The following is a 13,915-nucleotide window of genomic DNA, read 5'->3' on the forward strand; positions in this document are numbered from 1 at the left end:
TAGATGAGCACTGAAATCCTTTCCAATTTTGAGATTCTGTGAGGAGGTTAGATATAGGAGGAGGAGGAGAAGGAAGGTAGTGGTAGTAGTAGTAAGGGTGGTGGTGATGATAGTAGTAATGGAAATGGTAATGATATTAATGACAATGGTGATGATAATAATAGTTGTAACAGCCAGCATTTATATAACCCTTTAAGGTTTGAAAGCTTTGTTACATGTGATCTCATTTGATACAACAACTCTGACATTATTATCTCCATTTTACATATGAAAAAATTGAGGCTGACAGAGCTTAAGTGCTCTCTTAGGATCAGATATCTAAATAAGTACATGAAGTAGAATTTGATCTCAGGCCTTTTTGATTTCAAGTCCATCCTTTAAATCCTCTAGCTGTCTCATACCATGTGAACTGAGGAAGATGGCAGGGTGTTAAATCAAAGATCAGGGGAATTTGTGGGCAAGGAGAAGCTGCTTTGGAAAAAGAAAAGAAGGGAGGAAGAAAAACCAAGGATATGGAGCTTAATGAGAGAAGAAAGCAGAGCATCAGGTGGTAGATGGTTTTTAGGATGCTGGGATCCCATGAGGTGTTCTCATGTAGAAACACTAGACAGGTCATCCCATTCCTTTATATGGAATTATCTTCTGTTATTATATCTTCTGTTACTAAGTCCCATTGCTTTTTTATCTCTTCCTTTGAAAAGCTTTTTTCTTTTAACTTAATCCATAGCATAAGGAAGACAGTTAAAATAGAAAAAAATACCTCAACTATGTTTTAGTTGAGTTCTTTGAAGACTTTTGTCAAATTCCTCTATTCATTCATCTATTGAACAAACCTTTGTGTAGCATCTACTCTATTCTACCTTTCCTCTCCTCCCTTTCCTGTCTTCCTCTTCTTTCCTTCTCTTCTCCTTCATTCCCCTTTCTTTTCTTTCCCCTTTATTCATCAATATAGGCAGATGCTGTTGAAGAAACTTCCTTGGCAAAGCAGACCAATATTATTCTACAGCTTAGTAGAGAATTTCCTGGGAGCACTGACCCTTTAAGCGACTTGCCTGGGATCCCATGAGTAGTATATTTCAGATGGAAAACTTGAACCCAAATCCCCTTAATCTGAAGCCAGCTCTTTACTACTTTAGGCTGCTTCTCAGGCCTTGGGGACATAAAGACAACACTGAAACCATTCTATCCCAACAAAAAGCTTATACTTGGCTGGCAGGATATAACATACATGCAAGTAATTAAATGTATAAATATAATTGTAAAAAGTGCAAGATAATTTCAAGAAAGAGAAAGTCTTAATATCTTCTCTTTGAAATTACTTTGCATTGTTCTTAGAGTTATTTCTTACAGGACCGCTGAAGATGGAGAATTTAGATGCTGCCTTCCTTCCTCCATAAAAAGCACAGGAATTACAGTCTCCCAATCAATCCCCCAGCCAGAGGTGAAGGGCCCTGGAAAGGAAAAGGGCCAAGATTAGATTGGGGGTCAGGGGTGGGACAACAGTTCTTTACTTGGTCCTTGTGTAAAATAGTGTTTAGGAAATCAGGGTAGAAACTTACAGGACAGGAAAGTTTGGCTTTCTCACCAGTTTTCTCCTATCTCAGACAGTTTTTTGTTTCAATTTTTAAAATGTTCAGAATAAAGACTGCTTCCAAATAGAAGATCTGAATTTTCCAACGATTGTTTTATATCTCAGCTCCCTTTGCTCTGGCTGCAACAAGCAAACAGGACTGGACCCAATGGAGCTGACACATTTCTACAGCTGGGTTGTAGTGAAAAGGATAATAGGATAATAAGTTTAGAACCAGAAAGGATTTTAGAGATCATCAGTTCCAAATCCCTCATTTTACAGATGAGAAAACAAGGCCCAGAAAAGTGGTACGGTCTAGAGGCCTAGAAAGGTAACTCAACTCTGCCCTTTGCAATTTTGGGACAAGTCATTTCAACTCTCCCAGACTCAGTTTCCCCATCTGTAAAATGAAGATAATAATATTTACCTTGTCCTAACTCATGGGGTTATTATGAAAATCAGATAAATAATGGAAGGCATTTTGTAAGAAGTATTATGTAAATGAGACATTATTATGTCTAAAAATTAGAATTTCCATATCCAGAAAGTTATGTTATTCATAATTCAATGTAAATATTGGCAAACCTGCAGTCTGGAAAGGCAGAATGCTAGCAGTTTTGAATTCTAGTTCCACCATACCAGATGTCAGTAAAACTAAACATTGAAAATTCTTGTCACCAGAGTCCTGGTGTTGTCAGATGCTTCACTTTCAAAAATAAGTTTATCAGGAGAAATGCATCATCTCTGCCACTGCAACTTCAAGACCACTAGCCCTTGCCATATTACTTTGAACGATTATATATGTTTTCTCTCCCTATAAGAACGTGTGCTCTTTGAGAGGAGGAACTAGAGCTAATTGTGGTGCTTACTAACTATATTTTCACCCATTCATATATGCATTCATGGCAGAAAGAAGTAACAAAATCAGAAGGCCAGGTCTCAGATCTTGCTAACTGTATGATCTTGGCTAACTTACTTGGTCTCTCTGAGCCCATGAGTCCTCATCTGTAAAAACAAACAAACAAACAAACAAAAAACTAACCAAAACCCCAAAACAAAAGTGGTCATCTCCCAAGCCTAAATCGATACTCCTTATGTGTGACTAACTCACTTTATGACCAGTGGGTTGGCCAGTTACCCTTTCTGAGCTATCACATTGGCAATAAAACGTTCAACTAGATATTCTCGCAGGTACTTTGTTGCTATAAGGTTTTATGAGCCCATGAAATAGTGAAGCAACATTTTAAAGAATCTTTTAACTGTGCATATTCTTTGGATAATTTTTCCCACTGCTATCAGTCTCAAACTTTAGATATAAAGAAATACCCTCAGCTTAAGCTTTCCTGAAATAAATATGATTATTTACCTAATCTTTCTCTAAATCCCCCCCAGGCAGACTCCAAATTCCTGGTTTGGGATTTGTTTTCACTCGGTGATAACATACCACAGCCAGATCTAAAAGCAACAACAAAAGTTGAATATTCTCAGTAGCTCAGATAACAGGGTAAAGAAATGTGTTACACATTTATTTAGTGTCAAATACTTATTCGTGTCCAAGCAATGATTGTAGTTAGAGTTTGGAAGGAACTCATTTGGAAGCATTTAAGGAGACATCTTTAGATTTCTTGCTTTTACATCCCTTTCTCTGCTTTTTTTTTTTTTTAAGTATCCTCGTCACTTTTTTTTAAATTAAAGCTCTTTATTTTAAAAACATATGCATAGATAATTTTTCTTTTTTTTTTAATTTAATTTTATTTTATTTTATTTTAATAGCCTTTTATTTACAGGATATATACATGGGTAACTTTACAGCATTAACAATTGCCAAACCTCTTGTTCCAATTTTTCACCTCTTACCCCCCCCACCCCCTCCCCTAAATGGCAGGATGACCAGTAGATGTTAAATATATTAAAATATAACTTAGATACACAATAAGTATACATGACTAAAACATTATTTTGCTGTACAAAAGAATCAGACTCTGAATTATTGTACAATTAGCTTGTGAAGGAAATCAAAATGCATGTGTGCATAAATATAGGGATTGGGAATTCAATGTAATGGTTTTTAGTCATCTCCCAGAGTTCTTTTTCTGGGCATAGCTAGTTCAGTTCATTACTGCTCCATTAGAAATGATTTGGTTGATCTCGTTGCTGAGGATGGCCTGATCCATCAGAACTGGTCATCATCTAGTATTGTTGTTGAAGTATATAATGATCTCCTGGTCCTGCTCATTTCACTCAGCATCAGTTCGTGTAAGTCTCTCCAGGCCTTTCTGAAATCATCCTGTTGGTCATTTCTTACAGAACAGTAATATTCCATAATTTTCATATACCACAATTTATTCGGCCATTCTCCAACTGATGGACATCCATTCAGTTTCCAGTTTCTAGCCACTACAAAAAGGGCTGCCACAAACATTCGTGCACATACAGGTCCCTTTCCCTTCTTTATAATCTCTTTGGGATATAATCCCAGTAGTAACACTGCTGGATCAAAGGGTATGCACAGAAAAACATATGCATAGATAATTTTTCAACATTGACCCTTGCAAAAGCTTGTGTTCTAAATTTTCCCCTCTTTCTCTCCACTCCCTCCCTTAGATGGCAAGTAATCCAGTATATGTTAAACATGTTAAAATATATGTTAAATCCAATATATATGTATATATTTATGCAATTATGTTGCTGCACAAAAAAAATCAGATCAAAAAGGAAAAAAAAATAAGAAAGAAAACAAAATGCAAGCAAACCACAACAAAAAGAGTGAAAATGTTATATTGTGGTCCACACTCAGTTCCCACAGTCCTCTCTCTGAGTGGAGATGGCTCTCTCCATCACAAGATCATTGGAAATGGCATCAATCATCTCATTGCTGGGAAGCCATGTCCATCAGAATTTATCATTGTATAATCTTGTTGCCATGTACAATGGTCTCCTGGTTCTGCTCATTTCACTTAGCATCAGTTCATGTAAGTCTCTCCAAGCCTCTCTAAAATCAATATTTCATAACATTCATATACTATAATTTATTCAGCCATTCCCCAACTGATGGGCATCCACTCAGTTTTCAGTTTCTTGCCACTATAAAAAGGGCTGCCACAAACATTATCCTCATCACTTTTTACCCGAGTTATTAGAAGAGTTTCCTAATTGACTTCCCTGGTTCTTTCTCTCCCTTCCCTAGTCCATTTACACAGCTACCAAAATAATATTCCTAAAACACAAATCTTTTTACCATAGTCCTGCTCTGCTCAAACATCTTAGTGATGCTTTATTGTCTATAAGATAGAAGACAAATTCAGTTTCTATTTACTTTTCCATTCTAAATTCTCATTCTTTCATTATACATTTTCCACCTTCTAGCCAAATTGGGATAATAAACTGTCTTCAGACTATATGTGATATTGTTTAAACTTACAAGAACTCTTCTGCTTGAATTCATTGATGAACAAATAATTATTTGATATCTCCTAGGTGCCAGGCACTATATTAGGTGCTGGATGTACAAATACAAAGAATGAAACAATCCCTACTGGAAATGAGTTCCAAAGAAGGAAAAAAGAAAGCTCTATATACACGTGTTTAAATATAATTGTATAGGACTTAATGACCTCTAAGATCCCTTTTCACATTCAACATATGGATTCCCTAATTTTCTAGAGACTGTAAGTATACAGTTAACCAATACCATTTATTTACACCATAAGTGAGTACCAAAATGGTTCTCTATGAATAGCTCAGGCATCTCCTAGAGTAGAGAAGAAATCTATCTTCTTGAAAATCAAAATTCTTAATTCTCAGTTAAATTTCTCAAGATTTAAACTTAACCAGTGGATGTTTATTTCAGGGAAGCAGAACGGGGCAATGCAAAAAAATGTGTGACTTGGCATCAGAAGGCTTGGATTCCAGGTCTCTGCCACATACTAGTGATGTGATCCCGTTTCCTAATCTTTAAATTTATAGTGATGTCTTCCAGGATTGTTGTGAGAATCAACTGAGATGATGGATGGAATGCTCCATAAATGCCAGATTTTATTGTTATAAAGATAGTATGAAGTAGTGAAAACAATACAACAACAATATCGAAACTGATTGGGATATGGGATGCTTGTCTTCCAGCAATCTGACAAATCTGGCAAAACTCCTTTTGGAGTTGTGTGATATTTTGCCTGTCCCATTTTAAGAAAGACATTGATATCATGAGTTTGTTTAGAAGAGAGATTCAGGGATGGTTTAGGGATTGGAAATGATGTCATAGGAGAACCGTTAAAGAAACTGGGAATGTTTAGCTTGGAAAGGAGCAGAGGATTATAGAGTTGGAGCTAAAAGGAATCTAGTCATCTAGTCCCACCCTTTCATTTATTAGATGAGGAAATTGACAGGGGAAAAAAAGTAAGGACTTAGTCTAAGTCATTTGGTAGTAAGCAGCACAGTGGCCATCTCAACTACCTGAAAACTTACCATAGAGAAGATGGATTAGATTTATTCTATGTTTTTCCTAAAGGAGAATGAGGATCAATGGATTTTTTTCAGAGAAGCAGATATTATATTCCCTAAAAAATTAAACCTATTCAATCATGGAAGAGGCTACCTTGTAGGAAAGGTGAATTGCCTGTCACTAAAGGCATTCAAGCAGGGGCCAGATAATAATTGTCAGCAATGCAGAAAGGATTTAAACATTGAGTAGGATATTGGACTAGATGACCTTGGAACTTGGTTTTCTACTAAGATATTATGTTCTTAATCTCAATTTTGCCCCTAAGTAGCTATCTGTACTTCCCTGCCTGCGGGCTTCAGTTTCCTTATCTGAAAAATGAAACTAGTTCAGTGGTTCTTAAACTGGAGAAGAACATTTGAATGACTATATTTTCAATATAATGGGTTTCCATTCTCCATATTTTTGTTTCTGCCCTTAAAAAAATTATTTGGAGGAGTCTTTAAAAAGTTAAGAAAACCTGGACCAGTTTTTTAAGGTTCTCAAACATCTTATAAATATGAGACAACAAACAACTGTTAGAGAAGATGATTGGGGGAAATTGATGGATTTTTTTTAACATTGGGAAATTCAGATTCAATTAAGAATGGAAAAATCAGCACCACTCAGGAATTTACCTGAGTCATCCATCTTCTCCATCTCTGCTTTAGGAGCTTGGGAACCTGTTTGTCTTGGACCAAATATGCTTCTTGGCTCACTTTGCTATTTTCCTTCATTTTGGTCTGTTCTAAATTAGGAGGTTATCATCTGACTGGTTTCCATCTCTTACAGTTTTACTTTCAATGTTATCAATATACAATGGGGAAAGGTCTTGATGTCTTCTCATTTTTGATGAACCCAAAGGCTTAGGATGGGGAACCTTTTCAGCCTAGAAAGGAGGAGGGGACACCATAAATTGCTATACTTCAACTTGAGACAGTGGAGATCAAGATATCCTCTCATAGATATAGTCCAGTAGACAATATAGCACAACTTCATTCTTGACAAATAAATGATTATTTTCTCCCAATGAAATCACAGTGTTAGTGTTGGTAATGACCTTGAAAGACATTTAGTCCAATCTATACCAGAATTTTCCATTCTGATCCCTTAACATTCCTTACAAAAATAGGAATATGGGATTTTGTGTCAGTAACACCTGGATTTACATGCTGCCTCTGGTACTTATTAGATCATGGAAAAAAGGAAAAATCAGAGAGAAAGCTCAGAAAAGAGAGGTAGGAGCTGCAAAGAGGAATATTTAGGGAGGAAAAAAATAATTCCCTAAATTTTAGAGTTCTCTAAAAATGAAATGTACAGAAGTAGTGGATTTTCCCTCATTGGAGATCATCAAGCAGAGGCTAACCTCTTGTTGAGTATGATATGGGTTGGAATAGATGACTCTTTAAGTACTGAAAATCTGTCATTCTAGTCTTTCATCACATTTCTTGAAAGGAAAATGATAACTTAGCAGAGGTATATATAAGAAGACTTTAAAAATCTTCTTCTCCATCCCCTGATTTCAAAGATGAAGAGACTGATTAAGTAGCTTGCTCAAAGTTATCCAGAAACTAAGCAATAGAACCAGACTATGGAATAAGGTCTTTTGTTTCTCAAAATAGTTCTCTTTCCCATTCATCAGATCTACTTTCAGAAGATAAAGCCTATTGGACAGACAGCTGTCCAGAGACAGGTTCTTAAAGTCTTTTCACATAATGACATAGGCTCAGTCTTTACTTTGAAAGGTGATCTAATGCCTGAACTATGGGAGGAACCTAGTTACTTGGAAACAAATGCCTTGCCCTATGCCATGTCTTTAAAATGTCCTCTGAATGAAGTCATTCAAGGTCCAAGCTCTGGCAGGGGAGTCATTATGGTACAATGGAAATAATGCTGACAAAGGAGTCAGATAATCAAAGGATCTTAGAAAAAGAACTGGATTGGAACACTGTTAAAGTGAGAGGTCAGTTCTCTGAGAGCCTCCACAGCTGTGAATCATAACATCTGAAGAAGTTGCAAGGAAGTCTTTGCTGACACAGGTGTTGCTTGTGGACAGAGAATGAGATAAATTGGAGGCAGATAGAAGAGGAGAGAGGTCAGACAACGCAAAGGCCTCTCAGTCAGAGAGGTCAGAAAACAGCAATGGCCTCTAAGTCTCCTTCTCTCACAAAAGGAGATCCATTCTGGAGGTCTGGGTTGGATCTCCAGCAGCTACTGTCAAATGGCTCCTGTGAATTCCAACAGAACCCAAAGTTTTACAAAGGTGAATGTTGAAAACTATCTTTGCATGTAGTAGGAAAAATAAAATACTATTAAAAAAAAAAAAGACCTGGAAGAAATCTTAGAGGATATCCAGTCCAACTCCTTTATTTTACTGATGAGGAAGCAGAGGCTAGGAGAGATTAAGTAATGGAGCTGGGATCCCAATCTAGTGTTCTCTCTTTGATTTTCAGCTCTATACCTAAGAATTGAGTAGCTTCAGTATCATTCTTTGTTTCATAGTTTCTTAGGGATAAAACTAGCATATTACCCCCCTCCCCAAGTTTTCTTCCAGGTCTAGATAGTATAGCTTGCAAATTTTCTTCTTGCTAGGTTGCCAAATTCTCAAAAGAAGACCTGAATACCTCCTCCCCATTTTTTAAAGCAAAGGCACAAGGCCCAGAGACTAAAGTTGGTGAAATATCATAGACTAGGAATCGGGAGAAACCTGGTTTCTACTCTTGGTTCAGTGATTAGTAGTAGTAGTAGTAGTAGTACATGAGTGTAGGCAAGTCATCTTGTGTTCCTGGGCCTTTTCCCTTATCCATAAAATGAAAATGAAAAGTGTTAGACTAGTCAGACTAGTCTTAGTTTTCTTTTTGTCGGAAATTCTGTGATTCTAAAGCATCAGCTGCTTCCTAATTTTCAGCAATCAGCCATGAGGATTTAAATGAAATTGCCTGGGATTCCCAGTGCTGAGGACCCAGAGGGCTACTTCCTCCTTTCTCATCCCTATAGGAGCTGTAGTCCAGGAGTGTTTCTATAAGTGGACGATTAGAACCATTGCTAGTATATATGTACTAACTGGACCTTAGCACAGTCTGTCTTGTGAAAGTCCATCACTTCTGGATGTGGCCTTCACTTAGTTGCAGTTCAGAGCACTTCTGAGCAAACGGGATTAGAAAACAGGCACTTTAGCCTCTAGATTCATTGATTTAGAGCTGGAAAAAAATCTTAGAGGTTTTCTACTCATTCATTCATTCATTAAAACTCAATCAATAAGCATATATTATGCTAGGCACCAAGTAAACAAGTAGGTAGAGTGCTGACGTGGAATGAGAAAGACTCATCTTCTTGAATTCAAATCTGGCTCCAGACACTTATTAGCTGTGTGACCTTGGACAAGTCACTTGTTTGCCTCAGTTTCCTCATCTGCAAAATGAACTTGAAAAGGAAATGACAAAGAGCTTTCCAGTATTTTTGTGGATCTGGATCTTTGGGTCTGGACCCCAAATGGGGTTACAAAGAACTGGATACAACTGAACATCATCATTCACTAAATATTCTGCTAAGTGCTAGAAATACAAAGACAGAAATGAAACTGTTCAGTCCTCAGTAAGCTTACTTGTAGAAGGAAACTGCATGTAGTTTACTTACAATTGCAGTAGGAAATTACAAGAAGTTACAAGTATAGGAGGAAACTACATATAGTTACTTACAAATACAGGAGGAAACTACACATAGTGACAATAATGTAGTGAGAAACTACATGTAGCTACTTATAAATGTAGTAGGAAACTACATGCACTTGCAAAATGTGGGAGGAGACTACATGTAGTAGTTACATGCCTGAAGAGAAGGCATGGTTCCAGGGAAGCCTCTTGTAGAAGATGGGATTTGAATTGAATCTTGAAGGAAAACAAGGATTCCAAAGAGATGAGGGTGAGGAAGGAGATTATGGCATTCAGCTACAGCAAAAACACAGAAGTGGGAAATGGAACATTTTACAAACTAAACTAACTAAAGTCCTGAGAGATTAGTGACAATTCATGTGGCCATTTCTTTTTAGGGAGAAAAGAAAACTGAGTCTACAGCCTCTGAATTCCCTTTCAGCATTAAAATTCTATAATAAAAGTAATATTAATCAATAACTTTGAAAGTCTTTCAAGGTTCTCAAAGAGCTTTACATCTATTATCTCAACTGAACCTTTTGACAACACTCTGAAATTATGGGATCACAGTCTGAGAACCTGAACAACCTTGGAGACCATCTGGTCTAACCCCTCACTTTTCCAATAGAGATACTGAAACTCAGAGAGATTAAATGAATGAATCTAGATTCTATGGATAACAAGTGCCAGAACTGGGTTTTGAGCTAGGGTTAACATCTGAAACAAGGGTCTGGGCTTTCACTTTGAACATTTTTTTCACTGCCTTCACTTACCTATAGTAAATCCTAAGATAATATTATTACTATGTTCAGCTAAAGTAGTGAAGGTATTGTTGCCCCCATCTTACAGAATAAGCAAATAGGTTTCAGAAAGGAGAAGAGACTTAAAGTAGCAAAAGGGGGGAAAAAGGACTTGGAACTATGATTTTACCAGTCAAAAAAACAGCAAAAATCTCTCTCATGTAGGCTGGCATTTTCTCTGTAGTTTTTAGATTTAGAAAGTTGCCTAGAGTTCTGTGATTTTGTGCAAATCACAACTTTGGGCTGCAACTTTCTCATCTGTAAAAGGTTAAATGATGTCTAAGATCACCTGTTTCTCATTCTATGATCATAAATGTCAGGGGCAATACTCAAACCCAGGTTTAAAGCCTCTTAATTCAGCTCTCCACCATTCTCCCCTCTGTCACTTTTAGTTGGTAATGCGACATCACATTGTGTAAAGTGTTTCTTAGTTCTTCTAATTTCCAATCCCCAGGAAATTAAAAGGCTTTTGTATCCCAAGAAATCTGATTCCTAGAGCCCATTTCCCTTCCTCCTCTCCCTTTCTTTATTATAAAGCCAAATAAAACCCTTAAAAGAAAAAGTTTTTGTGAATGGGGGCTTATCTATTTGTCATCCTCATCATCACCACCTTCCCCCCCCCAAAAAAAAAAAAACAGTCTAAGAAAGGAGTTCTAGAAAAGACAGCTTGGAATGGAAAAGAGTCTAGAGCTGAGTTTCTCTGAATGAAATTCCAGGCCTCTGTGAGATGCCATCATTCATAAGACACAACTTTCCTCTTTCTTTAATCATACTTGCCCAGAGGCAGCTTTCCTTTAGGGAATGTTTACCTTAGCTGGGAGGTAATTGGACTTTATTTTTTTTTTTTAATGCTGTTTGTTTTGAAGGACAAGGTGGGCCTCAAGGGACAGGAAAGAGAGGAAGGGGGAACAGCTGACAAGGGAACCTGGGACTGAGGGGGAAACCATGTTCTAACATTTAAGGGTCTCCTTTTGTTGTTCTTGAATTGCTTTTTCAGCTGTGTCTGATTCTCTGTGACCCCATTTGGGGTTTTCTTGTCAAAGATCCTGGGGGTGGTTTGCCATTTCCTTCTTGGATTCATTTTACAGATGAGAAAACTGAGGCAAACAGAATAAAGTGATTTGACCAGGGTCCCACAGTTTGTAAATACCTGAAATTGGGTTTGAACTCAGGATTTCCTGACTCCAGGCCTGTGCTCTAACCACTGTGATCCTCAGGATCCCCCAGCTAAGACAACTGTTCATATAGCTCATCCATGTGTCTCTCATCTCAGGGAGCACTTTGCTTCGTGAAGTGAGAGGTGGGAGTTTTATACATTCCTCATCCCTCCCAAAGACAGCCCACAGGCCCCTGCTTGCTCAGTTCCCTGCTCTCTAGTCACCAGCTTTTTCACACCGGCTCATTTTTCACCACCAGAGGAACCAGAGCGTGGAGCCAGAAGCCTGCTGGCACCACGTAGGACTCGTGCCTAGGTGACCTCCACCTGACTTCTTCCCAGACCCTGGTTAACCAGGTAGGAGAGGGGCCTGGTGGGCTAGGAGGGACCCAGCCGGCCCACCCCACCCGATTCCCAGCGTTTTGGAGGGAGGTGAGTCACGGGTGCCCATGGCCTCATCCTCTTTGGCCCTCTGAGTGATTTTCTCTTCGTGGTTCACAGTCAGACTTTTGTTCTTCTTGGCGTGGCTTTCCTGCTTAATTCGGACCAGGATGGAGGGCAGTATTTTTACACAAATCTGACAGCTCCGGGGAATGACAGACAGTGCCCTGGAAGGAGCCCCGCTCTTAAAGTGAAGGGCTCTCAGACAGAGCTGATGGTCCCGTTTGCCGGCAGATTTCTCCCTTTGGGCCTTCCTGCACAAGTGGAAGGGTGAGGAGCAGGGAGACCCGGTCAGGAGAAGGGATCTTCCAGGGGATTCCTTCCTATCTTGGGGAGAGAGCGCTGGAACGCAGAGGAAGGGCTTCCACTCCTTGAGATACCTCCTTTAAGGGGATGATCAAGCTGGAGGTGAAGGCGAGGAAGTTGGACACAATCTGGGACCGTAACTCCTCCTGTATCCTGTGCGCCGCATCTCATCTCTCATTTCTTCAAACTCTGAACCTAAGAAAGTCCCGCCGGTAGAGAGGGCGCGCCAGTGCAGCTGCCCCGGCCGGGGCAGGGGTGGAGGGGTGGGGGGACGATTTGGCACCGAAAGGTCTCGAAGGGGCCCGCCAGACCTCCCCGCCAAGCCGGCGGGTTAGCCGGATGGGGGAGGGGACGCCCCAAGGGGCGAGGTGACTGCCTGGCCCCAGAGCAGGGGGAGGGGGCGGCGTAAGGAGCGCTGGGGGTGGGGGAGCAGGTTAGGCCAGCCAGTCGGGCGGCAGTCTGAAAAACTTTTTTTTGCTCTTGGTCCCTCCCCCTCTGCCCGGTTCCCCGAGCGCCCCCTCCCCTCCCTTCCCTTTCCTTCTCTTCCCCTCTGCTCAGCCTCACACGCCCGGCCGGGAGCGCGCTAGCAGCGAGCAGTCCATCACAGCCCAGCTCATCTGAGCTTCCCGGCCTCCGGCCCTACCGGCCGGGCTGGAGTGCACTGACCCGCGGACCCGAGAGAAGTTAGACTGAGTGGTGAGTACGCGGCGCTCTGCGCCCTGCAAGCTGGAGACCCTCCCGAGCCTCGCTCTCCTCCCGGAGCTCCCCCAGCCCCCTCCATCCCGGCCCTCTCCGGAGTCTGGGAGGCTGAGGCACGCTCTCCCTCCTGACAATTTGGGAAAGGGACTCCGGGACACCCCAAGCCCAGCTTTCCTTGCTTCGACCACTCTAGATTCGGGGTTCTCCGCTCCGTTGCGCTCGGCTTGTCCCAATGCACCAGCCCCAGATGCCAGCCCTCAATCCTGTTCCCTCTTGCTCCTCTGCCTCCTTCCTCTGCTATCGACCGGTCGCCCAGGATGCCTGGCAGGGGACCCGGGCACTGTTTCACTCTCTTTCAAAGTTCTTGCGTCCTGGCCACCAGCAATGAGAGTTTACTTATTTATTTATTTTAATCCACTCATTCGTTTTTCCACAAGCGAGTGGTCGGATGTCCATCACTCACAGATACACATACGGACGGACAGACAGACGCACACCCCCTTTTCTCTCTAGATGCTGCTCTCAATTGTTGCTTTTATGGAAAGCAGTGTTCTGGGTGGGGACGGCCCCCAGAGCCAACCGCTTGTGGGTTCGTGGGTGTTGGTGGCTCAGGGCCCACTGAGAGCTGGATGTGGTTGGGAATTTCTCTTGGCAGAGGGGCTTGGTTTTATTACAACTGCTCTCCAAGCTGTCCTGGCTTCTTTGCCTGGGGTGTGAGCATTATACTAGTTAAGAAAAAGAATTAGAGGGTTGGGGTGGAGTAATAGGGAGGGGAGCAGAGCAGGAGAGGGGAGGGAGATATTGTCCGAGAACTCT

The 13,915-nt window shown here is 40.6% G+C and overlaps 1 protein-coding gene across 2 annotated transcripts in view; it reads left to right on the forward strand.

Moving 5' to 3' along the window:
- The first annotated feature begins 12,230 nt into the window (after positions 1–12,230).
- FBLN2 (fibulin 2) overlaps positions 12,231–13,915 on the forward strand; it is a 206,034-nt gene continuing 204,349 nt past the window's right edge. Inside the window, exons 1-2 of one of the 2 annotated variants that reach the window (XM_031956699.1) lie at positions 12,231–12,364; positions 12,959–13,096. The gene's annotated coding sequence lies outside the window, so the exon portion shown is untranslated. Of the gene's footprint in view, positions 12,365–12,804; positions 13,097–13,915 lie in introns of those variants that run through there. The other variant, XM_031956704.1, reaches the window with a different exon arrangement.

The sequence above is a fragment of the Sarcophilus harrisii genome, chromosome 1 (genome assembly GCF_902635505.1).
Source record: "Sarcophilus harrisii chromosome 1, mSarHar1.11, whole genome shotgun sequence".
Taxonomy (NCBI): Eukaryota; Metazoa; Chordata; class Mammalia; order Dasyuromorphia; family Dasyuridae; genus Sarcophilus; species Sarcophilus harrisii.